Genomic DNA, 24,605 nt, shown 5'->3' with positions numbered 1-24,605 from the left:
CTTTGCCAAAGTTTTGAATCAGCTTGAGTAATTTGTGAGTGGAGTCTATGGGATTCTTTAAATACAAGATCATGTCATCTGCAAAGAGGGAGAGTTTTATTTCTTCTTTCCCTATTTGGATCCCCTTTATGTCTGCATCTTGTCTTATTGCTGTAGCTAGGCATTCTAATACTAGATTGAAGAGAAGTGGAGAGAGTGGGCATCCTTGTCTTGTTCCTGAGTTAAGAGGAAATGGCTTTAGTTTTTCACCATTGAGTATAATGCTGGCTGTAGGTTTGTCATATACAGCCTTTATTGTATTGAGGAATGTTCCATGGATTCCTAATTTTTCAAAACCTTCATCATGAAGGGGTGTTGGATCTTGTCAAATGCTTTTTCTGCATCTATTGAGATAACCATGTGGTTCTTATTCTTGCTCCTGTTGATGTGATGAATAATATTAATTGATTTGCGTATATTGAACCAGTTTGCATCCCTGAAATGAATCCTGTTTGATCGTGGTGTATGATTTTTTGGATGAATTGTTGAAGTCGATTGGCCAAAATTTTGTTGAGAAGTTTTGCATCAATGTTCATCAAAGAAATGGGTCTATAGTTCTCTTTCTTTGATGAGTCCCTGCCTGGTTTTGGGATGAGGGTTATGATGGCTTCATAGAATGTGTTCGGTAGTGAGCTTTCTCTTTCAATTTTATTGAAGAGTTGGAGGAGTATTGGTGTGAGCTCTGCTTTGAAGGCCTTATAAAATTCTGCTGTAAAACCATCTGGTCCTGGACTTTTCTTAGCTGGGAGGTCTCTTATTGCTGTTTCTATTTCAGTGCTTGATATGGGCCTGTTAAGATAGTTTGACTCATCTTGGCTTAGTTTGGGCATGTCAATATTTGCTAGGAATAGGTCCATTTCTGTCAAGTTCTCAAACTTATTAGCATAAAGTTTTGAGAAGTATTCCCTTATAATGTTCTGAATCTTGGTTGTTTCTGTGGTGATGTTTCCATTCTCATCTCTGAGTTTATTAATTTGGGTGTGTTCTCTTCTTTTTCTGATAATATTTGCTAAGGGTCTGTCAATTTTGTTAAGTTTTTCGAAGAACCAACTCTTTGTTTTGTTGATTCTTTCTATAGTTTTTTTTGGATTCTAGTTCATTTAATTCTGATTTAATTTTGATTATTTCTTTCCATCTACTGGATTGGGGTTTATCTTGCTGCTCTTTTTCAAGGAGGTTTAGATGTGTCATTAAATTGTTAGTTTCAGATCTCTCCAATTTGTTGATGCAGGAGCTCAGAGCTATAAACTTGCCTCTGAGTACTGCCTTTGCTGTGTCCCAGAGGAGCTGGTAATTTGTGTGTTCATTTTTGTTGAATAGCATGAACATTTGAATTTCCTTTCTAATATCTTCCATGACCCACTCATGATTCATCAGTGTGTTGTTCAGCCTCCATGTGATGCCGGACTTTCTTTGGTGGCTTTTGGTGTTGAGTTCTAATTTTATTCCCTTGTGGTCAGAGAGAATGCAAGGTATAACTTCAATGTTTCTGAATTTAGACAAGTTTGCTTTGTGGCCTAAAATGTGGTCTATTTTGGAAAAACCTGTATTCTGATGCTGCTGGGTGAAATGTTCCGTAGATGTCTGTTAAGTCTAGTTGATCTATGCAGCTGGTTAGATCTGCGGTTTCTTTGTTGAATTTTTGCCGAGTTGATCTATCTAGTGGGGAGAGTGGTGTGTTAAAATCCCCAACAATTAATGTCTTTGGATCTATATGGGATTTGAGGGAAAGTAGTGTTTCTTTGATAAATTTGGGTGCTCCATTGTTTGGCGAATAGATATTTAGAATTGTAATATCCTCCTGAAGGAGAGATCCTTTAATTAGTATGTAGCAACCTTCTTTATCTCATCTCACGAATTTTAATTTGAAGTCTATTTTATCTGATATTAGGATTGCAACTCCCGCCTGTTTATGGGGGCCATTTGCTTGGTAGATTTTGTTCCAGCCTTTAACATTGAAAATGTGTTTGTTTTTACGGGCAAGATGTGACTCCTGCAGGCAGCAGATAGAAGGGTCTTGTTTTTTAATCCAACTAGACAGTCTATGTTGCTTAATTGGAGAGTTCAGTCCGTTAACGTTAAGAGATAGGACTGAGAGGTATTTGGGAGTTCCTGCCATGTTATCCACCTTCTTGGGGACTGCAAAAACTCGGTTCTTCCTATGGTTCTTGGATTCTCAGTTTGGGTGCAGTTTCTTGGCCTTTATTGCGGTCTTGTTGGTTTTCTATGTGTAGGACATCTTTAAGAATCTTTTGTAGGGCTGGTTTGGTGGAGATGTATTGTTTCAATTTTTCTTTGCTATGGAAGGTTTTTATTTGGCCTTCAGTTATGAAGGAGAGTTTAGCTGGGTACAATATTCTTGGTTGATAGTTGTTTGTTTTTAGAGCATGGCATACATCATTCCAGGCTCTTCTTGCTTTGATTGTCTCTGCTGAGAAATCTGAGGTGATTCTAATTGGTTTCCCTTTATAGGTGATTACTCTCTTCTCCTTGACAGCTTTAAGGATCTTTTCCTTGGTCTGTGTTGATCCTGTGTGGATTATAATGTGACAGTGGGATGTCCTATTCTTGTCTGGTCTATTTGGGGTTCTAAAAGCTTCTTGTATCTGAATAGGCCTATCTTTTTGTATGTTTGGGAAGTTCTCTGCTAGGATCCTGTTAAACAAATTTCCTAGACCATTAGCTTCTGTTTCTAGGTGCTCCTCTACACCCATTATCCTTAGATTGGGCCTTCTGATGGTGTCTTTCAGGTGTTGGATAGATCTATCATATTTCTTGGACTTGTCTTGGATGGTTGTATGTTCTTTATGTATAATATCTAGGCTGTCTTCAATCCCTGAGATTCGATCTTCTGCATGGTCTAACCTGCTGTCAAGACTCTCTACTTTGTTTTTTGTCTCTTTTCCTTCTAGTTGGTCAGCTTTGATGGCTTCAAATTCTTTGTTGAAGCTCTGTTTTAGGTCTTGTATGAATTTCTTTACTTCCTTAATTTGGTGTTCAGTGTTTGTTCTCAAATCACTTAGTTGATTGGTTATGGTTTCTTTGGACTCCCATTCCTTCTGTTGGGTTCCATTCAGCATTCCCTTTGTGGTCTCCCTGACTTCCTTCATCTGTTTGTTAATGGATTCCAAGAATGCCTTTAGTGATCTTTGTGTATTCTCTACCTGGTCTCTCAATTCCTGAATTATTCTTTGATTAACTTCCTCCCGTTCATGGGATTTCTGTAGTTCTCTTTCCTCTCGTTCATGGGATTCCTGCAGTTCTCTTTGAGTGTTCTCAGCCTGCTCATGCCATTCTTCCCTTTCTCTTTGAGTATTCTCAAGTTGTTCACGCAAATCCTGTATCAGTTTTTGAGTAGCTTCCTCACGCTTATGATATTCCTGTATAAGCTTTTGGGATGCCTCCTCTCTCTCCCTTTCACGCTCATACAGAGTCTTTGTAAGTTGTCAAACTTCTCATTTATCATGGTTGCTAGCAGTGTTTGTAGAGCTATTTGGGAACTCTCCTCTGGATTATTCATTATCTGTTCTGACCCCTGATTATCAAGATTGGCAATTGAGATATCCGGATTTGCCATTTTTCTTGTGTTTTTCCAGCTTACTCTGCCCATTTGCGATGAAAATAGCACCAGTTTTGTGCTAGAACACTATCTTAAGGCAACCATCAATCAAAGTTTGCTTTTGTACAGTCAATAGTCTACAGATACAATCTAGTTCCACAGATACATCTATTCAACATCAAACAACTGTATGTTAATGGACCTCGAACCGCAGAGAAGAATTTGGAAGACCAGCAATTATTCGGGTTAGGGAGAGATGTGGGTAAAAAATAGGGATAGATTGGTATGGGGGGGCACAGGGAGAGTTAACTATGGCCTAATCCCAATGCAGGAAGTAGGTTGGATAGGATGCAAGTCGAGAGAGAGAGAAAAAGAAGAACGGGAAAGGGAAATGAAAAGAGAGCAGAAAAAATAGAAAGTAAAAATTAAATTATTATGGAGATTAAAAGACCATCTATTTAGAGAGGAATGTGAGTATATTAAGAAAAGGGAAGGGACATAGAGGAGAAGTGAAAAACTTAAAAAAATGCTTAAAATATTATATATGTATAAAGAGGTAGTACTGCTATTAAGGAATGTAAGTCTCAGAGGTTTTGAATTGAGTAATAAATTTGTGGATTAAGTGTGTACACAATGGGGGATAGGGTCTACTAGTTAACTACGGGTTTATCTGAGGATGTGCAGGACAAGAGTTAAGTCACATAAAGAAGATCAAGAGAGAGGAATAGGTGAACAGGAAAATAAAGGGAGAAAAAGAGATCAGAAGTTCAGTAGAGCTAGACAAAAAACAAAAAGATAGTTAAGAAAGAAAGAGAAAGAGAAGACAAGAAAAGAAAGGAAACCGCACATTCACGTATTCCTAAAATAAAAATTATAAGAGTAAAAAAAGTTACTGGAAAACAATTATTTTTTCAAAAAAGGCAAAAATTAAAGATTATTAAAATTTTTAGAAAAGGAAAAAAAATTTATATATATATAAAAGGTACCAAGAAAAAAAAAGAAAAGAAGAGGAAGAAAGCAGAAAAAAAGAAAAAAAAAGTTCTTTGATTTTTTTGGGAGGGGTGGGAAGAATCCTGTATCTCCCTTTTGTCTGTAACCAGCCTCTGGTTGGAGTCTCTGGTAATCTTGAGATCCTGTGGCTTGATTGGTTTCTTAAGTCAGTTTGTTCGAACAGGCAGAAAAATGCTCTGCTTTACCCAAGATTTTGAGATCCCCCTCCCAGATTAATTTACTGGGAGGGTGATCTGCTTTGAGAATCACAAAAGAGGGGGATGCAGTGGTGAGGCTAGGTTCTGGGTAGAGTTGATGCCTTTCAACAATCAGTAGCTTTTTCCTTGGGCTATTTTGTGAAAAAAAAAAAAAAAAAAAAACTCAGAGAGCCCAGCCTGGAGCCGTTCTCAGGGTTTCTGTTTTTCAATTGATTGTTGAGGCTGCTAGAGGGAGGGGCAGCCTCTGGCTCTGGTTACCCAGTGAGGAAAGCCACTCCAATGGCTGGTGCCTGAGCTGGGTGACTTTTCCCTGGATGGAGCCGAGTCTGGCAGGTCACTTAGCCATTAAGTTCTTGTGACCTGCTAAATGACTCGTTTTATTCCAAGGCCTGGGTTGGAGCTGGCAGCTCCTCCCAGCTTTGTTGGTATCCAAGATGGAGATCACCGGTGCTGGGGGGGGGCGGGGTAGCCTTCCCTCCTCTGCTCCCTGAGAAGGAGTGAGGACGTCGGGCTTCTACTCACATCGAGTCTTGGATCCTGGGTTGTCTCTGGTCTGCGAACTGCAGGATGAAGATGTCCGCTCCTTGTTGGTTCTTTCTGGTGTTGAGTAGAATTCGCTCGTCCGCTGCGGCTGGCTCCTTCATCCCGGACTCTCAGCCCCAGCTGCGTTCTCCGCCGTGACCCTGCCGCCGCCGCCGCCGCCGCGGCTGCTGGCAAGCTCTCAGATGTGTCTTTTTGCCTTGGCTTCCCCTCTCTTGTCTAACTCTCTGTCCTGTGATGGCACACTTGGTGTGATTCTCTGGCTTAGGACTGTTCACTGGAACTCTAAAACTGCTTTCTATGCGAGAGCTTGTTCAGATTCCAGCTTGTCCTCCACCATCTTCCCGGAACCCTCTGCTAAGATTATTTGATTTCAGTTTTTATTAATTTCTAGTAAGAATATAATAGTTGAATAGATAACATGTAGGTGTAGCATAGGAGGATTATTTTGGAATAATATGAATAAGATTTTTTTTTTTTTTGGTTGGTCGTGAGGCTTGAACTCTGGGCTTGGGCTCTGTCCCTGCGCTCCTCAGCTCAAGGCAAGCACTCTACCACTTGAGCCACAGCACCACTTCCTGTTTTCTAGTGTTTTATTGGAGATAAGAGTCTCACAGACTTTTCTGCCTGGGCTGGCTTTGAATGAGATCCTCAGATCTCAACCTCCTGAGTAGCTAGGATTACAGGTGTTAGCCACCGGCGCCCGGCTATAAGATTATTATTAAAAATATAGTGAAGAGTTAGAAAAAATCAACAGATACTTTATGTCTCTCATTAAGCATTTCTAGTTTGCTTACCTTTTGTATTATACATATTATACATAACTTTAAATTTTATTTTTTATTTCTTCAGATTATAATAATTTAAATGACTGTTCAAAACTATATAATCTTGAGTGGTTAATGAGAATAAAAGATTATACTGTTAACCTCTCCTTAGAAACCAATCAAATTATGAAAACAGACTATTTTATATTTATAAAAAAATGCCATTCACACTGCATTCCCTTGGCCCCTGTGGTGTTTTATACGAAGACACAACACTGTCAGTCTGTTGGAAAATCTTCAGTACAGATGTTAGTCAATTTGTACTCTTCTGCTTCTCTTTTTTCTGGATCTATGATGATCCTCACATATTAAATCCTTTGTTTGCACATGTGTTTCAGTTTCCAGTTTAAGCTGAAGCTATAAATTGGTGTTCTCTTGGTGAATTTTTCAAGAAACTCTAATCTGTTTGCAGCTTATTTAATGAAATGAGTTATATGGAAAAGGCTTTCAACTTTTTAAAATATAAGCTATTATAATTAACCGTATTAGGACTAGAGAGATAATTTTGAACCATGTCCTCAAATGTAAGGAATATACTCAGTAGAATCCTTTAGAGCCTCCTTTAAAAACACAATTAAAGTTTTTGGTATGAATTTTGTGCTATCTAGTCATACTTTGTGAAATATTAGCAAAAATATTTGAAAAAATTGGAGGTGGCTGTTTATCTCTTGCCTGCATGAATCTTCTTCACATGGCTTCTTGTAGTAGCTTAGAACCCACATTCCTACATTTTAGCTTTACATTCTCATTATTCCTTTCAGCAGTAGTCGTGGCATTGGTGCTTTCTGCACAGTTTGATTGCTGTACCTGCCCTAAGAAAGACTTCCCTACCACCTTGCTGTTCTCTTACTCTTACAGATCTCTACTCTATCTACTTTTTTCTTTTTCCCTTTAAAGGAAAGACAAAAACCATTTGGGAAAGGGAAGTCCAATTTTGCCTATTCTATCAGCATTACACAAAAGCTCCATAGAGCTTATTTCGGATTTCTTTGATCATTGTCATCATCTATGAATGTGAGTAAAAAGACACTTTGCTTGTCTTTAACCTTATATGCCTGATTTGGAATTATGGATACTATATTATATCAAAGGTTCTGTATCCTATTGATCTTTAGTTATATGACCCTCCTGCTTCTTTTGTACATCCATTACCTTTCAGCCTCAGTGCTCACTGGAGAATTTTCTGGACATACACATTAATTTTTGATAGTCTATTCCATGGTATTCCTCTTTTGAACTAAATTAGAGATTAATTCAGGAAATGAACTCCCTGAGAAATCGATTTTTTTCTGGGGGGCGGGGGATGGTGTTGAACTCAAGACTTTATATTTACTAGGCAGGTGCTCTACCACTGAGGCCACTCTTCCAGTTATTCATTTATTCCTTATTTTTTGTGACAGGCTCTCATTTTATGTTTGAGCTGACAAGGCCATAATCTTCCTAATTGTGTTTCTTTGTGTAGCTGATAATAGAGGCATGCAGAAATAGATTGAGGTGAACTTTTGCTTCTGCAAGTCTCAAACACTCCCTGATTGGTGTCTGCTAAGTAGCTGATATTATAGGCATAAACCACTACCCTCATTCTCGCTCTAAAAAATCTCTTAAACCTCTCAAGGAGAACAGGTTATGAATATTTGCAAATGTAGGCATAAGCTACTACCACCTTCCCAATTTTCTGTTTATACTAAGACTCTCTTTGCCAACATAGCCAATTATTATGAGTCATTAGGAAGCATTTTAACCATTAAATAATTAAAACAAACTTCAGAAATACACACATTAAAATTCATATCTAAGTATTTATGCTCCATCTCAATGTCAGGGAGAGTTCAATAGAGAATCATAGGTCTAATTTCTCCCATTTTTCTAATACAGTGTTTCATCATGTGGTACTACACTCACAGGCCAGTCAAATAACAGTTTTTAGATCTCATAAGTTGACAAAAAACGGTTTCCTGATAGATTCAGAACACAGAAAGAATTCTGTCATTTGTATTTTTCTACTCAGATCCATGGCCCTCTTAAGTGTCTTCATTTTCATTTATCCCTTCTGCTGGGTTTCTCAAACTGTCAGGATGATACTATGAACTTTCTAGTCATGATGTTGTCCCTTGAAAATAGCTCCTGACATTCCTCTGCAATTGAAGTCTTCTGGGACTTAGCAAGATCTTTTGCTTATTCTCTGTTCCCATGACTCATCCATATTCTTTTGCTGTATATATATATATATACATATATATATGTATATGTATATGTATATGTATATTATTGTAAAGATACTGTACAGAGGGGTTACAGTTACATGAGCAAGGTAATGAGTCCATTTCCTATCCTGCATTGTTACCTCCTCCTTTGTTTTTCCCCTACCATCCCTTTCCTTCCCACCTCCCCAACTCCTCCCTCCCCCCACAAAGTTGTAAAGTTTGTTTTCAACATAGTATCTTGCACATCTCGTTGTTACAATGGGCCGTCCTGTATACTTATTTCAACATTTTGTTATTTCCCTTTCCTTCCTCTTCCCAAATTAAAAACATGTATATATGAGATGTAGGACACCAGAATCAAATACAGTGACAGCAGGGGTTATACCATGGGGGAAGAGCATACAAAGAAACCAAAAAAAACCCCACAGAAGTTCTGCAGTTTCATGCAATCCCATTTATTCAACCTTTGTTTGATTTGTTGTGTTTCTGGGTCTTATCAAGAATATTTTGGCCTGTGCCAAGGAACCATAGAGTTTCTCTTATTCCTTCTTGTAATGTTTTCAGGGTGTCTGTTTTGATTTCAAGGTCTTTGATACATTTGGAGTTGATTCTGGTGCAGGGTGATATGTAAGGATCTAGCTTTAGTTTTCTACAGGTGCTAAACCAATTTTGCAAGCACCATTTACTGAAGAGGCCATCTTTCTTTTTTTCTTTGTACATTTTTTATTGTAAAAATATTGTACAGAGGGGTAACAGTTACATGACCTAGGTAATGAGTACATTTCCTATTAATCATTTTTGCCTCCTCCTTTGTTTTTCCCCTACCATCCCTTCCCTCCCACATCCACAACTCCCCCCCTCCCCCACGCTGAGGTTCGTTTTCAGCATAGTGTTTTGTACATCTCATAGTTACAATGGGCCAATGTGTATACTTATTTAAGCATTTTCTTTTTTCTCTTCCCCTCCCTGAATTAGAGAAGTGTTTATACAAGATGCAGGGCACCAACATCAAATACAGTGGAAATAGAGGTTATACTGTGGGAGAGGAACACACAAAGAAACAAAAAAATCACATGGTACATTATAAATATGTTAGAAACAATAGCAAGAAAGAAAAAAAAGATATTTGTGTCCCTATCTTAGGGTTCATTTTGCTTAACATCATCTTATATGGTCATGTGTACATAGCTTTTGGCCTTTTCCGCTTGTCCTACACATGTATTAGTTATTGCAAATAATGGAAACCATGGGACCTATGTTTCTTTGGACCTGGCTTACTTCACTTAATATAATTTTTCCAGTTTATTTTTTTAGCTCCCTTATTGAAGATTGGGTGGCTGTAGATCTGTGGGTTCATTCCTGGGTCTGCAGTTCTATTCCATTGGTCCTCAGGTCTGTTTTTGTGCCAGTACCAAACTGTTTTGATTACTATGACTTAGGCTTGTCATTCAACAAAGTAGTATATGCATAGAACACATCTAGGTCAATGTCACCTTTTCCATCAGTCTCTACTATGCCTTTCAGTATCCACCCCTTCCTTCACTTTTCTTATTTCTGTAAGATGTGCATTGAATTGTATGACTTTTATGTATCCAAACTTCCTCTCTTCTATATTTTTTCTTTTTAAATACATGTGATGAAGTCTGTTGAATATATATATAGTCATGTGATCAAGATATAGAATATTTTTATGGCCCATTATACATTCGTTCATATCTGTTTGCAGACAATACCTTCCTTACAACTGCTGCCCTTGGCAACCAGTGGCCTATTTTTTGTTCCCATAGATTTTCATTTTCTAGAATATCATACAATGAAACCACATAATATGTACTATATTTTGTCTCGTTTCTTGCAACTGCACAATACTTTTGTGATTCAATTGTTGTCTTTTTGGTCATAGAATTTTTTAGAAAGAATTTATGAATATTATGGTTTAGATATCCTGTCTTTCTAAAGGATTATACCAAAAGAAGGAAGTAATTAACTAAAATACTATTTGGTTAATTCTCCCATAGTGTTTAGACCATAGCTTGGTGGCAAGGTTCAATAGCATTTGACTGAATTAATTGAGATGTGGGCCCTGTATTTGGTGATAGAACCAGGAATGCTTTCAATAGTGTCATCCTTGTGCAATCCTGATACTCCATAGCTTGGGCTGCATTGGGAGACTCTGAAGCAGAGCTGAAAGGGCAGTAATGAAACTCTAATGCTAATAAAGTCCTGGGCCAGGGGCGTTTTTGCCCTAGCAGAGTGTGATCTATATTTTCAGAAGCCTCTAATGCCCTTTTCAGCAGTCTCTTTACAGCTCATTGGTGGGTAATAAGTCTTGACCAGTATTGGTCTTTGACACAGGTAGTAAAATACAATCTGAAAAGCACCCAGTGGAGTATAAAAGTCAGCATCAGGACAGTGCAGATGATTTCTGATGCAATATCTTTCCCATCTTGGATCACCAGGTACAAGATCCAGGGGGCAGGTGTTTTGCCCACTAGGCTAAATTATTAATTTGACAAAATCATACTCTGGATTTTTTGGATATAGAAACTTTAAAGAACTCTTTATATGTAGTTTTGCTTTTTAAGTAGTGATGCTCAAAATAAGTAAAATTATCCAACACTTGTTTACATTCAGTTTATGAATACTTCAGAATATTGCTGAAGGAAGATGTCTTAGATGCTGGAAGCCTGCAAATAATACAATCTATGGAGGTCTGAAGATTCTTCAAGTGTTCAGATCGAAGAGAGAAAACAGAAGTCAAATGAGGTACCTCTCTTCAAATATTTGAAATGGTCTGTTTAGTGTGTTAGGTGATGTTTCCTCATGTGACTTTATTTGGAAATAATCTTTGAAGATGACATTAGTGGAGTAGTTTGTGATCAGACTAGAATGGGAAGAGGGAGGAATGGAAATAAGAGGTAGGACATATAGATGCACTCATAGGGAAGAAGAGCACATGAGGACAGAAGCAGAAACTAGCATGATTGAGAGATAAGCCAAGGAATGTCCAGGACTGCTAGAATATATCAGGAGCTAGAAGAAGCAGGAAGGGTTTTTCCCAGAGCCGTCAGATGGACCACAGTTTAGTTGATACTTCTGTATAGCCTTTATATCTGTGAGATAACCAATGTGTGTTGTTTTTAGCTGCTCACTTTAATATTATTTTCTGTGTCATCCTTAGTAAGTTAATATTGTTTTAAATCAGAATTGGCAGAATTTTTCTAAGTTCTGTAATTAAGGGCCAGGATATGGGGAGAATTTAGGTTAACTGTCAACAGACTCGTAGGAGAATGGGTTAAAATGCTTCTTGAATTTCTACCAAGTTTTCGCTAAAATATACACAATATATTTTAATCTATGTGGAATGTGGCAAAAATCAATTTCTAGACTTGATAAGATTGTGTTTCAACATTCTATGCCACAAATAAATTCAGTATCCCTGTTTGTCTTTAAAAATATAAGCTGTAATTTCCTCAAAGTGTTATAAAATAACCAGAGAAGTTTGATTACTTTTTCACTTTGAAGTAAATTTCTTTTCTTGAAGGAAGCATTTAAAACTAACCAGTTATGACTAGTATCTTCCTTTTCAAAAAATGTACAAAGATATTATGCAGCCTTATGAAAGTTTCTTTCATCAAGCAATTATGGTCTTTAGTTTTTTATGTTACCTATTAGAGCATATGTAAAAAATACCTTCCCTTTATTAATTGGGAATTAATTACTGCTGTGATGAGATATCTTCATTGAGCTAGATCAGGTTATATTTGATTACTTTCCTTATTTATTTATTTTCCTATTTATTTATTAATTACCTGTCTATGTGTCTGTCTCCTTCGCCTAAGTGTCTTTGGAGTTTTTCCCTAAGGAAGTAGAATAAATTTAGTCTTAGCAATGTGACTTGTTTTAATTAGTAGGACTTTAGTATCTAAAATAGTGGTAGAAACTTTGGAATACTAGATGCTTATTGTGATGGACAGGCCCTTTGTGTTTCTTCTTCTTTCTTAAGGATAGTGTAGTAGACAGGTGTTGTCTAGTCCATTGGTTCAAGAAAAATGACAAATATGAAGGTAAATTATGGCTTATGCCATGGAATTTAAACCTACAATATTAGTCTGTCATTAATTGACTTCCTTAAGTTACTAAAGAATAAACTAGATGTCATAATCATTCCATAACTTCTCTTTCCCCTAAGTAGGAAAGGTGTTTAGACAATCTCTTCCTGCCATACCTCACTTGAACTTGAAAGTTCCCAGAGGATTTGGCTGTAGTATACCAGATGAACTTTCTCTTTCCATGTCACCAGGTATATTATTCCAGGCTAGGACTGTAGTGAATATTGTTGGTGATCTGGAAAATATTGATTCTCCATTTTTCCTTACTGTGAAAATCTCAATGTGTGCCACTAGTCCTATGAAAAGCTGGCTGCTGAATGAACAGGACAAGAGAGGAAGCCTAACTTATTGGTGGCAAATGAGGTCTTTTGATCTCTTGTCATGTATGAGATAATTTGATTATTTCAACATGTCTGTCATACACATTTTCTGTCATACACAGGTATCTGTATACCTGCTATAGATTGCAGCACATGCAATTAGCTGAGTAAAGGAGGCAGACTATATACAATAAGCACTGAGATATTGGAAGCTAGTGGTCTTTTATAAGCAGAGTACTGGGCGCTGTCCCTGCCCTCTTCAGCTCAAGGCTAGTGCTCTACCACTTGAGCCTCAGCACCACTTCTGGCTTTTTCTGCTTATGTAGTGCTGAGGAATCAAACCCAGGGCCTCATGCATGCAAGGCAAGCACTCCACCAAGCCACCTTCCCAGCCCCAAACCTATAATTTCTTCACTTCAAAATACTCTGCTTAGTAGGGCACCAGTGGTTCACACCTAATCCTAGCTACTTAGGAAGCTGAGATCTGAGGGATGCAGTTCAAAGTCAGCCTGGACAGCACCCAGGTCCATAGTTCAGGCCCTACAACCAACAAAAAAAGAAAAAAGAAAATAAAAAAAGAAATAATATGTTTGTTAGGGGGGAGGAAGATGCTTTTTGCCTGCAGCTTGCAGTATAAATTGACTCAAAGTCCCATAATATGACCCCTGAATATCAAATGTAAGTCATTATAAGCACATCTATGAGGTTCTAGGTAGGGACAAGTGAGTAAATTGTGGCCTTGGCCTGTCTCAATCACCTTTGCTTATGAATATTTTGCTAAGAAGACTGCTTTAGATTGCAAAATGGAGTTTATTTAATATTTTCTCAAAGTAATTACTGGCAACTAAGGCAAGGATCAAGGGGAAGGTAGAGTTCACAAATCAGTTAAGTTGTACACATATTCTGGTTAAAAGAGTGTTCAGGGAAGATTTTTATATGCATATAATTTACTAAGTTTTAGATAGATTCAAAGGAAAATTCAGGTTGCCTATATTCATTCTCTATTACTAATATATGAATCTCTGAATTTAATGTGTAATAAAAAGTTACAGTTTCTGAAGTCAGGCAAGGCATTTTCTTAATTTCCTTTCTATATTAAATTCCTAGGAATTTAACTATAAATATCCTGTCAGAGTTTAGAACCAGGTCAATGGTAGACAATGAACGAAAGAGATTTGCACAAGTAGAATTATTAGTACTCATTATTCTTGCCCAACAGGAATGTTTGTTTTTTTGTGGTTCTTTTTTTCCACATGGAAGTGCTTGCTATTGCTTATCTGGTCCCTTCTTTGCCATTGCACGTTAAGTAAGTTGAGAACAGGTAACTGGCCTTTTACTCATAAAGATCAAACAATCATGAATGGCTGTATCCTATCCAAGCAGAAGTGAGAATCACCTGGAGATCTGGACATGGGGCAGGTTTATAAAAGTAGATGAGGTTTTGGGACTGTCTCTTTGGGGAGTAGATATGCCTAGCCCAAGAGATAGATTGTTTTAGAGATTGCTACATACTTACATTTCCATTTCATTCCTCCTCAAATTAATTCTTGATATTGTTGAAGGTGGCAATGTGTCCAGTTTTTAAAAATCCATACTTAGCTTTGCAGACTTCTTTGCAGCTGAGAATGGCTTTGTAACCCTCTTCTAGCAGATAGGACTGAGCAGAGATTACAGGAGGCATACAGTTTTCCAAGGAGAAATAAAAAGAAAAATAATGTCTTTAGTATTCACCTTTTGTGCATATCTGCAACACCTTATCTTACTATAAATGTTGGCAGTGTGAGGATTTGAACTTATGGCTTTGTACTTGCTGGGCAGATACTTGAGCTATGGTGCTAAGTAGATTTTTGGATATTTAAATAACTACCTCTTCAACAGAAATTGAAAATTGAGATGATGCATATATTTCATAGGAAATAAAGGAATAGTGTAAAAAGAAAAAAATATAGTGCATACCACCCTTCAATTAATATTCCTCTTATGATGTTCTGAAATGCTCACAAAAGTTCCAATGAAGAGGATTTGTGTCAGATTTTCCTTTAAGGAGGGAACTGAATTCTCCTAATTTCAGCAGGTCTTAAAATGCCCACATTAAACACTCTCTTATTTGTTGGGTCCTATTAAGAAATATTGTCTTTAAAAGCCGGGCGCTGGTGGCTCACGCCTGTAATCCTAGCTACTCAGGAGGCTGAGATCTGAGGATCGCGGTTCAAAGCCAGCCCAGGCAGGAGAGACCGTGAGATTCCTATCTCCAATAAACCACCAGAAAACCGGAAGTGGCGCTGTAGCTCAAGTGGTAGAGCGCTCGCCTTGAGCTGAAGAGCTGAAGGACAGTGCCCAGGCCCAGAGTTCAAGACCCACGACCGACCAAAAAAAAAAAAAAAAAGAAATATTGTCTTTAAAAGCAAAAGAAAAAAAGGGAAATGCTCTTGAGGGAGCACTTGAGAACCTCAGAACCATTCCAAATTGACTGGTCTTCCCTCATTACCCAGTGCGCAGGGCATGTCATCTTTGATGCCAGAGGCCAGAGAGCTGTTCTTCCCAAAGGCAGATAAACTAGATATCCACATAAATCAGATAATACAGCCAGCACAATATGAAAAAGAACATTCTTAAATTCTTATTTGTCTGAAGCCCATGAGCTGTAATTTGCATTTCCTTTGGCCTCCATCTTCACCAGTCTCTACTTTGTTTAGGCTTCTCTAGAGGTATGTGGATGATTATAAATGGTGATGACAGGTCTTTTGGCTTGGTCTAAACATTTGGTGTATTACCTTTAAAGGTAGTACAAAGCCAAAGGACTTTTCTGTGGAGCAATCTACAAGGTATTGCTTATTGTAAATCTATAAAAAATGAATGTGTACAATGTGGGGAAATCTTTGGGGAACACAGGTAGCAAAGATGGCCCTGAGAAGAAGTTGAGTGGGCAGAGCTGGATTTGTTCAGGTTCAGTGTGTAAACAACTCATGGAAGCTTAGGTGCATGATAAGGTGTGGCCTTTCAGTGATTGGTTGATCCCATTTCCTCTCCTCCCATGCAGTCTTTTGCTTTAAAAAGGGGATGCTCCCTGTTAATAAACGAGTTCCTGCTTGGTTTGACTCCCAGCTGTGTCTGATTGTCTCCTGGGCTAAGGGAGGCTGGGGAATGAGTGAGAGGCCACACTTCACACTTACCTCTCCTCGGACCCAGTCTGTCCAAAGACGGACTAAGACCCAACATCTGGTGCCCAATGTGGGGCCCGAAAGGAAAAGATACCGGCTGAGGCTAAGTGGTCTTTCGGGGTAAGTGAAATCCTAAGTATGGGTAATGCTATATCACAAAAGAAGGAGCAGGAGGAGGCAACACTAGGCCTAGAAAGAGTACAGGAAGACTTGAAAAGTAAAAAGGAAAAGGAAAAGGCCAAATTTGACCAGGAACGCACTATCTGTGCATGCAGGGGCGGAGACAACTACTTAGGTGCCCCTGACGGTCCTAGGCCCCCTCCCTATTCCCCTGATTGGAAGGGAGGTACGGTGGCCTACGAGACCTGTGAGAGGGACTTGCAAGACCCAGACCCCTACCCCATGGAGGGGCCAAGGGCTGGGAAAGTAACCTACTCAGAGACCTCCTCTGAAAAGGAAGGGCCACCCAAGAGCCCAGACTCTCGGCCACAGGATTCGCTTCCCCAAGCGTATCCAGTCAATGTGTCATCAGGGGCTAACAGGCCCTTTGAATGGTATCCATGGGAAGCTAAGGATCTTAAAGAGCTCTGCCAGGTGGTGGCGGAGGATGGCCCAAACTTTCCGTGGGCCAAAGCACATACAGGAAAAAGGACTAAACATTGACAAGCACATTTTCTTCAATGCTTTGCCATCTTGGGTCTACTAGCACAAGTTAAAACCTATAATGGACCCTGTTTTGTCAGTAAAGCAATGTCAGAGTTTTTTGACAAATGGCATATTAATCATACTACAGGAATTCCCTATAATCCCCAAGGCCAAGCAATTATAAAAAGAAATCAGCAATGTCTTGAGCAATTAAAACAAAAAGGGGGAGTTAGCCCCCTATATACAGTTAACATTTTCAATTTTTCAAAAGGGGCAACTGACTGGGGACAACTAAACCCTAAGCCCCGAGTGAAAGTCAGGTGGAAGGACCCACTGACACAACAATGGAGAGGACCTGACCCCCTAGTTACCATGGGCAGGGGATTTGGATGCATTTTTCCCATAGGGGAGACAGCCCCCATTTGGATTCCTGCCAGGAACCTTAAGTTTTTACCCCTTTCCTCTATACAGGAGGATGCCTAAGGATAAACTAACCATCCCCAAGGGCAACCAGCCCTTGAGAAGCTCTTGTGTTCTTTAACAACTGCAGATGGTGATACTCTAGCTGATGGCTGTCCTGACCCTCCCAGTCCCAGCAATGGCTACGGAATCCACATCAACCTCAACAGGTGACCTGGGCAGTGATCAGCACTGGCAATACAGAAATCATCAATAGCACCACAAGAGAAGCTGTCCCTTCGACCTGGTGGCCTGACCTTCATTTTGATCACCACCCTATGTCATTATGTATGGACTGTTTAAAACATATTTTTGTAGGAGCTATCTATTTTAATGTTACCTGCTCTAATTGTTCTTTTACTAATTGCTTGTACAACCACCTTTTGTTATGCGTCCTGTAAATATGTCTAAAACTTGCTCTAGAACAAGCCCCACCTCTGGACTCTAAAGTGGCAAAGACTGCTATCCCATCCCTAAAGTTAAAGGGCTAATGATATTGCTTGGCCTGGGAATGCTTTTGCTGATGCTTTTTCTATGCCTTCCTTGCATTATATGTGCACTGTAAAACTCTTATGAGCCAGCCAGTTACATAAGATCAAGCTCCAAGTAAATAAATTTCCCCGAGAGGAACCACAGCCAGAGACGGGTAAGAAGGGGTGCCAGTCTGACCAACCTAAGGCAGGGCCTTCAGCTTTGCTCTGAAGAAGTTCCCGATGACGGGTAAGACAGACAAGGCAATCTACCCAACCTAAGACAGGCGGGTTCACTTCTTTAGACAAAGACGGGGTGTTGGGAACTGACAGTAAAGCTTAAAGGTCATCTTGACCCCTGTGCTCGCTTGAAGGCACGTACAAGGAACTGGCTTACTTGAAAGACATCAGGTGCCTGGGATGGCTTTGCTATGTCTGCACAGTTTGTTTTAAATTTTACTGCTTGGGACATTTCTAGCTGTGGTGGGGCTAATGTTTATTATTGTGCTAGGTGGGGATGAGAGGTAACTGGGACAGGCTCCTATGCACAAGGGACATCCTTCCAGACTTGCCTCCAACCTCGTTCCGTGGCCAAATGTAATCCTGTTAAAATAACCTTTACAGAGGAGGGGAAAAGATAACTAACTGGGAGGTGGATCTGCCATTAAAACAAAAAGGGTGAATATGTGGGGAAATCTGTGGGGAACACAGGTAGCAAAGATGGCCCTGAGAGGAAGTTGAGTGGGCAGAGCTGGATTTGTTCAGGTTCAGTGTGTAAACAACTCATGGAAGCTTAGGTGCATGATAAGGTGTGGCCTTTCAGTGATTGGTTGATCCCATTTCCTCTCCTCCCACGCAGTCTTTTGCTTTAAAAAGGGGATGCTCCCTGTTAATAAACGAGTTCCTGCTTGGTTTGACTCCCAGCTGTGTCTGATTGTCTCCTGGGCTAAGGGAGGCTGGGGAATGGGTGAGAGGCCGCACTTTACACTTACCTCTCCTCGGACCCAGTCTGTCCAAAGATGGACTAAGACCCAACAGTACAATCCATGATGCATAACAGAGTGGAGACTCTCTGGCTCATGAAATGCATCCATAGAAATTGGAGAGGACCCATTGCAACAATGCGATGTACAAGATGTTATGTTGAAAAACAAACTTTACAACTTTGGTTGGGGGGGTGGGTAGATGGGAGGGCAGGGATGGTAAAAGGAAACAAAGGAGGAGGCAACAATGCTTGATAAAAAATGTACTCATCTTCTTGCTCATGTAATTGTAACCCCTCTGCACTGTATTTTCACAATAAAAAAACTTATAAAAAAAGAAGAAACTGGAGAGGTTAGGTTTTAGCCGAGAAAACTGGAGCTTTCCCTTGTATTTTTTATTTCTTTAAAATGTTTCTTAAAAAACAGGAATCCATGGAAGACCCAGGTAAAAACAGATGAAAGTGAACTGATGAACATGATTGTATAGTCAGCTACAACAGACCTGGAAGAAATTATTACTCTTATGACTCAACTGAGATGATGGCTGTCTGGAGGGAAGTGGAACAGCACAGTACATGCTTGTACTTTTTCCCCATAGGTATGATTTGGTGTGAGCAAAGCTATGGTGATATGCACATTTTTTGAGTGAGCTTCCGTCATGACTTTTGAAAGTTGTTTTTGATAATATGACAATTTCAATTCAAATAAATTTGACATTGTCTATGAAGAAAAGGTATCATACCTTAGAGTCAGCATTGACATGGAACTCCAAAGATATGATATGGATGAGGAGTCAAATCCCATGAAGATTTATACTTGTAATAATGCCTAGATGATTTTTAAAATGAATAGTCCCTCTCTCTGGATGTTAAAGATACAAATAATTAATAGAGATTGGTTTGCAAATCTTTTTCATCTAGTAAACAACATGAGATGAGGGAAATAGACTCCATTCATCAAAATCAATTTATATAAGTTATGTAGATAAATCACAGACTCTTGTTCAAAGCTAAAATCTGGGAAGTAAGAGCAAAGGGGTGCTACTTTTTCCACCCACTTGGCTAATCTTAGCACTGACCTCACAATTCACTGTAATCAACTCCAAGACACATTCATTTTCAAAGGATCACAATAACTATTGGTTTATTCAAAGCCTCCAATTTTTAATGAAGAGGTTACATGAATTGTATTAGCTGAATGCTTATATTGTTACATTCCAACCGCTCCATGGGCAAATGTCTTTTGGATCTACACTAGAATTTTCTAAGCATCTATGTCAATCATTTATTAGGTCTGGCTTTGTTGGGGCAGTGAAGACCCATGAGGAAGAAGAAAGAGAATCATGACTTAGAAGTGGATTATTCAGAGAAGATGAGAAGCTATTTGGTGCAAGATAGAAGTGATAGGATTTCTGATGGGAAATGGAAGGAGTGCCTAGTGTAATTACATTGTTATCAGCAGAAGAAACTATTATAAGGGCACCGCTGAGTAGGTTCAGATCATCAAAGCTCAGTAGATAGTGAAGCATGCTGACTAAAGAATCCAAGCATCAGAACAAACACAGAGGATGCCAACAGCCTAAGAACTAGAGTCCTCCCTGTCCCACTTAATTTCCTGGGCATCTATATGAACCTCTAACATAACAGAGATAGATTGCTTTCACCCTTTGCTAGGAAGATGTCAGATTGACGACTACTGGGGGCAAGTTCAGAAACCATTACAATGTGAGAACTCTATCAGGTGATCGATCATTCCTTAAAATTTCTGATGTAGATCCTGTTCTGAAGGTCTTGAAATTTCAAATCTCAGCCTTAGATTCTGAAGGAGAACTCCTCTAATCATTCTTGTCTACCCCATTTTATGCAGTTTCCTGAGGATTCCTTTTATTTTTGGGTAGCACTGGGGTTTGAACTCAACAAGGGCCTTGCATTTGCTAGGTAAGAGCTCTACTAATTAAGTTATGTCCTCAGATTTCTCTCCTTTCCCCCAATCCTCAATCTTTTTGCTTTAATTTATTTTTTCAGGTAGGATCTTTCTCTCTCTACTGGTTTTTCCCCAGGACAGCACCAGAGTACAATTCTTCTACCTACCCCCTCCCTTGGATTTGTAATTACAGATGTGTCACCATACCTGGCTGTTTCTTAAGCATTTTTATTTTTTATATGAGGTCATATATTACATTCCTTTTGTCACAGGGTTCCTGATTGGAACTGTGATAAATGCCAAGGATAAGAAGTCACATAGGATAAGAAGTTACATAGGAAAGAATGTGGTATGATAACTCAGTGTCTCCATGATGAATCACAGAAAAGATTATAGATTTGTCTAAAGTATTTCTATTGAACAGTGGGAGATAAAGGACATGTATTTTGTCTTCTCCAAAAATTCAGAATCTCGGCGTTTAATGACACAAGTTCTGGAAGCGGGAGGAATGACAATACAAAAGCAAAGAAATAAAGACTGTCTAGTGAAAACCATTGCTTTCTAAGCAATGAAGTCATTTATTTCCATCCAGGAATATCTCACTAATCTATACTTTTTCTCTGGGGATACAGAGAAAGACAATCAGGAAGAGAACCCCAGATCCTTCACAGAGGTTACTTTCTGTGGCCAGTATGCTGGTCTGTGGGCTTCTCTAAAACCTTTAGAAGATGAATTGCCAACCAAAATGATAGTACCCCTGTACTCTGTGCATTGGCTGAAGGCTTAGGTGGCCATTTTCCAAAGATACATCACTCTGGTAGAAATTTACAAGCCTAAGACGTGAAACCTCAGGAACCCGCAGTACCGTTGGCACTCCCCGGGAGACGAGCCGCGCTGGGTGGTCCGTGTACAGATTTGTATATAGTGTCATTTCTACCGAGACCCTTTTGGCGTGCATAAGGAATCACTGTGTACACACTGGCCACGTGCTTCTGTAGATAATTGTCTGTGGAGTAAATATTTGATAGGCCATAACTTGAGTCTATTGCCTTGCCTTTATTACATGTAAATTTTGAGTTCTGTGACCAGTGATTTGGGTTTTGTTTTGTATTTGCAGGGTTTGCCATTAATAATAATTCTACCCCTCTTGTAGAACACTCCTTTTCGTACCTCAGCCAGTGCAGCTTTCCCTCTTGTCTCTCTCCATCCCTTTTGGTACACTTCGAAGTTGATTTCCTTTGTCATTGATGGTACTATTTCTTAGTGTTTTAAATTGGAACATACATATCTGTCTCATGAAGCTTTAAATTATTACATTTAAGTTTCTCCCAGAGGAAGCGTTCTCACCCAATGTTTGTGTGGAACCCTGCCACGCAGACCACCTCTCCCCATGCCACGTTCTCTGGACCTCCTAGTTGACTCTGCCTATCATCGTTCCCACCCCAAAGTGTCTGGATGCTTACACAAATAAATTTTATAACACTTAAAAAAAAGGAAATTTACAAGCCTGTGTGACTGGCTTAAGACCTCTCAAAATTCTGTTCCCACTTTTCTTTATAGTGTTTCTACTTTTGAACTTTTTGTTGTAAAATTTACACAAACTATATATAAAACATAGAGTTAAATACTATGAACTGGTTTTATTTCTACCTAGTATTATCAAATTATAGCATTTTGTCATGTTCATTTTGTTTTAACATAATATTTTATAAAATAGTTTCTCTCTGTTGCCTTTTTTTTTTTTTGGTCAGTCTCCGGCCTGAACTCTGGGCATGGGCACTGTCCCTCAGCTCTTCAGCTGAAGGCTAGCGCTCTACCACTTGAGCCACAATGCCACTTCTAGCTTTTTCTACTTATGTGGTGCTGAGGAATCAAACCCAGGGCCTCATTCATGCCCTCAGCTCTTCAGCTCAAGGCTAGCGCTCTACCACTTGAGCCACAATGCCACTTCTAGCTTTTTCTACTAATGTGGTGCTGTGGAATCGAACCCAGGGCCTCATTCATGCAAGGCAAGTGCTCCACCACTGAGCCACCTTCCCAGCCCCTCTGTTGCCATTCTTTTGCCAACTTTCTTTTACAGGAAATCCTTGCACAGTTCATTGGCTATTAGGTTCATTCATGTTTTACATCTATCTATGTATCTATGTATCTATCTATTATCTATCTATTATCTTTATTATCTTCATTGTCATCATCTATTACATATCTATTTTCTGACCCTACACATATACTTAATGCATTACACATATATACCTATATCTATCTATAACTAGTTATATTTTGTTGGTATTGGTCCTTAAGTTGATTTGTATGTCCAATAACTGAAAATTACTTTGCTAATTATTTTGAATGTCAACAATTTATTTAGAGTGTCTCTTGAATTTGTTACAGCAATAATTACAAGTTTCAACACTTTCTACATTTTGAATTATTTTTTTGTTATTGTTCTTTATTTCTTGCTTTTTTTTCAGTAATGGGGTTTGAACTTAGGGGTTCACACTTGCTAGGCAGGAACTACAACTTGGGCTATGTCCCCAGCTAACATTTTTATCCTCTGGCTATTTTTGAGACAGGTTTTCACTCTTTGTGTGGATTCACTTATTAAAAGCAAAAGAAGAATTTTCAAATTGATTTACAAGGAAAAACCTATCTCAGTGCTATAGACAAAAGTTTTACCTAAAATCAAATGACTCAGACATGTGAGAAAATGAAGGCTTGGCAGTTGTTTATCAGGTAAATGCAAATAAGCAAATAGGAGTTGTGATCTTGATGCCAGATATGCAAAATTAGGCCCTAAAGCATTGTATGTGATAATGAAGAACACAAATATTATGCTCTTTATGTATAAATGAAAATGATGTTACAATAATTATACATCATTTTATATGGCATTTGTTTTCATAAAGGTGAAAATGTAAGAGCTACATGAGTAGAAAATATAAGAGCTACATGATAAAGATGGTGGTGATGATGATGATGATGATGATCACAAAGCCTACAGGAGGTCCACTCTCCAGCCTATAAGAGAGCCATTTAACATAATCATTGAGGTACATGTGGTGTGTTAAAGGAGTGTGGCTTATAAGAGTCGACTCCACACATCATTCTCTGCATATGATCAGAGACAGCACATAGGAACTTGAACCAGGCAATGGTGGAAATATCCTCACCACCTAACCTGACGAATGCTATGATCAGAGCCTTATTGTTTGTTTACCTGAGGACCATTTTACCAGAATTCTTGTGGATGGATTTCAAATCTACTCTCCTAAAACAAACAAACAAATAAAACCCATACATGTTCAGTGATTTATAAAAGAATTGGCCATGTTTTAGGCATAAAGAGAACTAAATATATATATATATATATAATCTATCTATCTATATCTATATCTATATCTATATCTATCTATCTATATATATATATTTGGTGATACTGGGGTTTGAACTCATGGACTTTGCACTTGCAATCTAGGTATTCTAACACTTTGAGATGAAATGAAGTTGAGATGGAGTCTCATGAACTGATTTTTTTTTGGCCCAGGCAGCTTTGAACCTCCATCCATCAATTCCTACCCCCAATTAGGTAAGAGTAAGGCTTGAGTCATCATACCTGGCTTTTGCAAATTTTGTCTGGGCTGGCCTAGAACCAGGATTTTCTTGATCTCTGTCTTCCTAGTAGCTGGGATTACAGGTGTAAACCACCAGCTCCTGGCCTGCCATGCTATTAACTGTCCTGCTGGCAGGCTCCTTGCTACATGACCCAGCCTGTATCAACTGAAGCAATCAATATCAGCAGTGTCCATGGGCCTTTTCTCTTCCTCAGCCAACTCTGTGGTTTTCTTTCTCGGGGTAATAGGAATAAAGAGACTGGGAGAAAATGAGGGAACAGAAGACACTGTATGAAAGACAATGTATTCATTATCTGACTCATATAATTGTAATACCTCTTCACATCAAGAAAAAAAATAAAGGTGTCGGTTGAAGAGTTGCCCATGATTCTGTAATCATGCCTCACTGCCTTAGCTAAAATTCCAAGTGTCTAGGCCAGAGATTCCCTCAGAATTCTTTCCAGGTACCCTATCACTTTCTGTCTTTAGGCTTTGTTTTGAGAGGGCTTTGGGTCTTTGGGGGGCCTAGTTTAGAAATGATGAG

This window comes from Dipodomys merriami, unplaced genomic scaffold, assembly GCF_024711535.1.
Source record: "Dipodomys merriami isolate MVZ:Mamm:240054 unplaced genomic scaffold, mDipMer1.0.p SCAF_1, whole genome shotgun sequence".
Classification (NCBI taxonomy): domain Eukaryota; kingdom Metazoa; phylum Chordata; class Mammalia; order Rodentia; family Heteromyidae; genus Dipodomys; species Dipodomys merriami.
Note: the sequence above shows the minus strand (reverse complement) of the source record.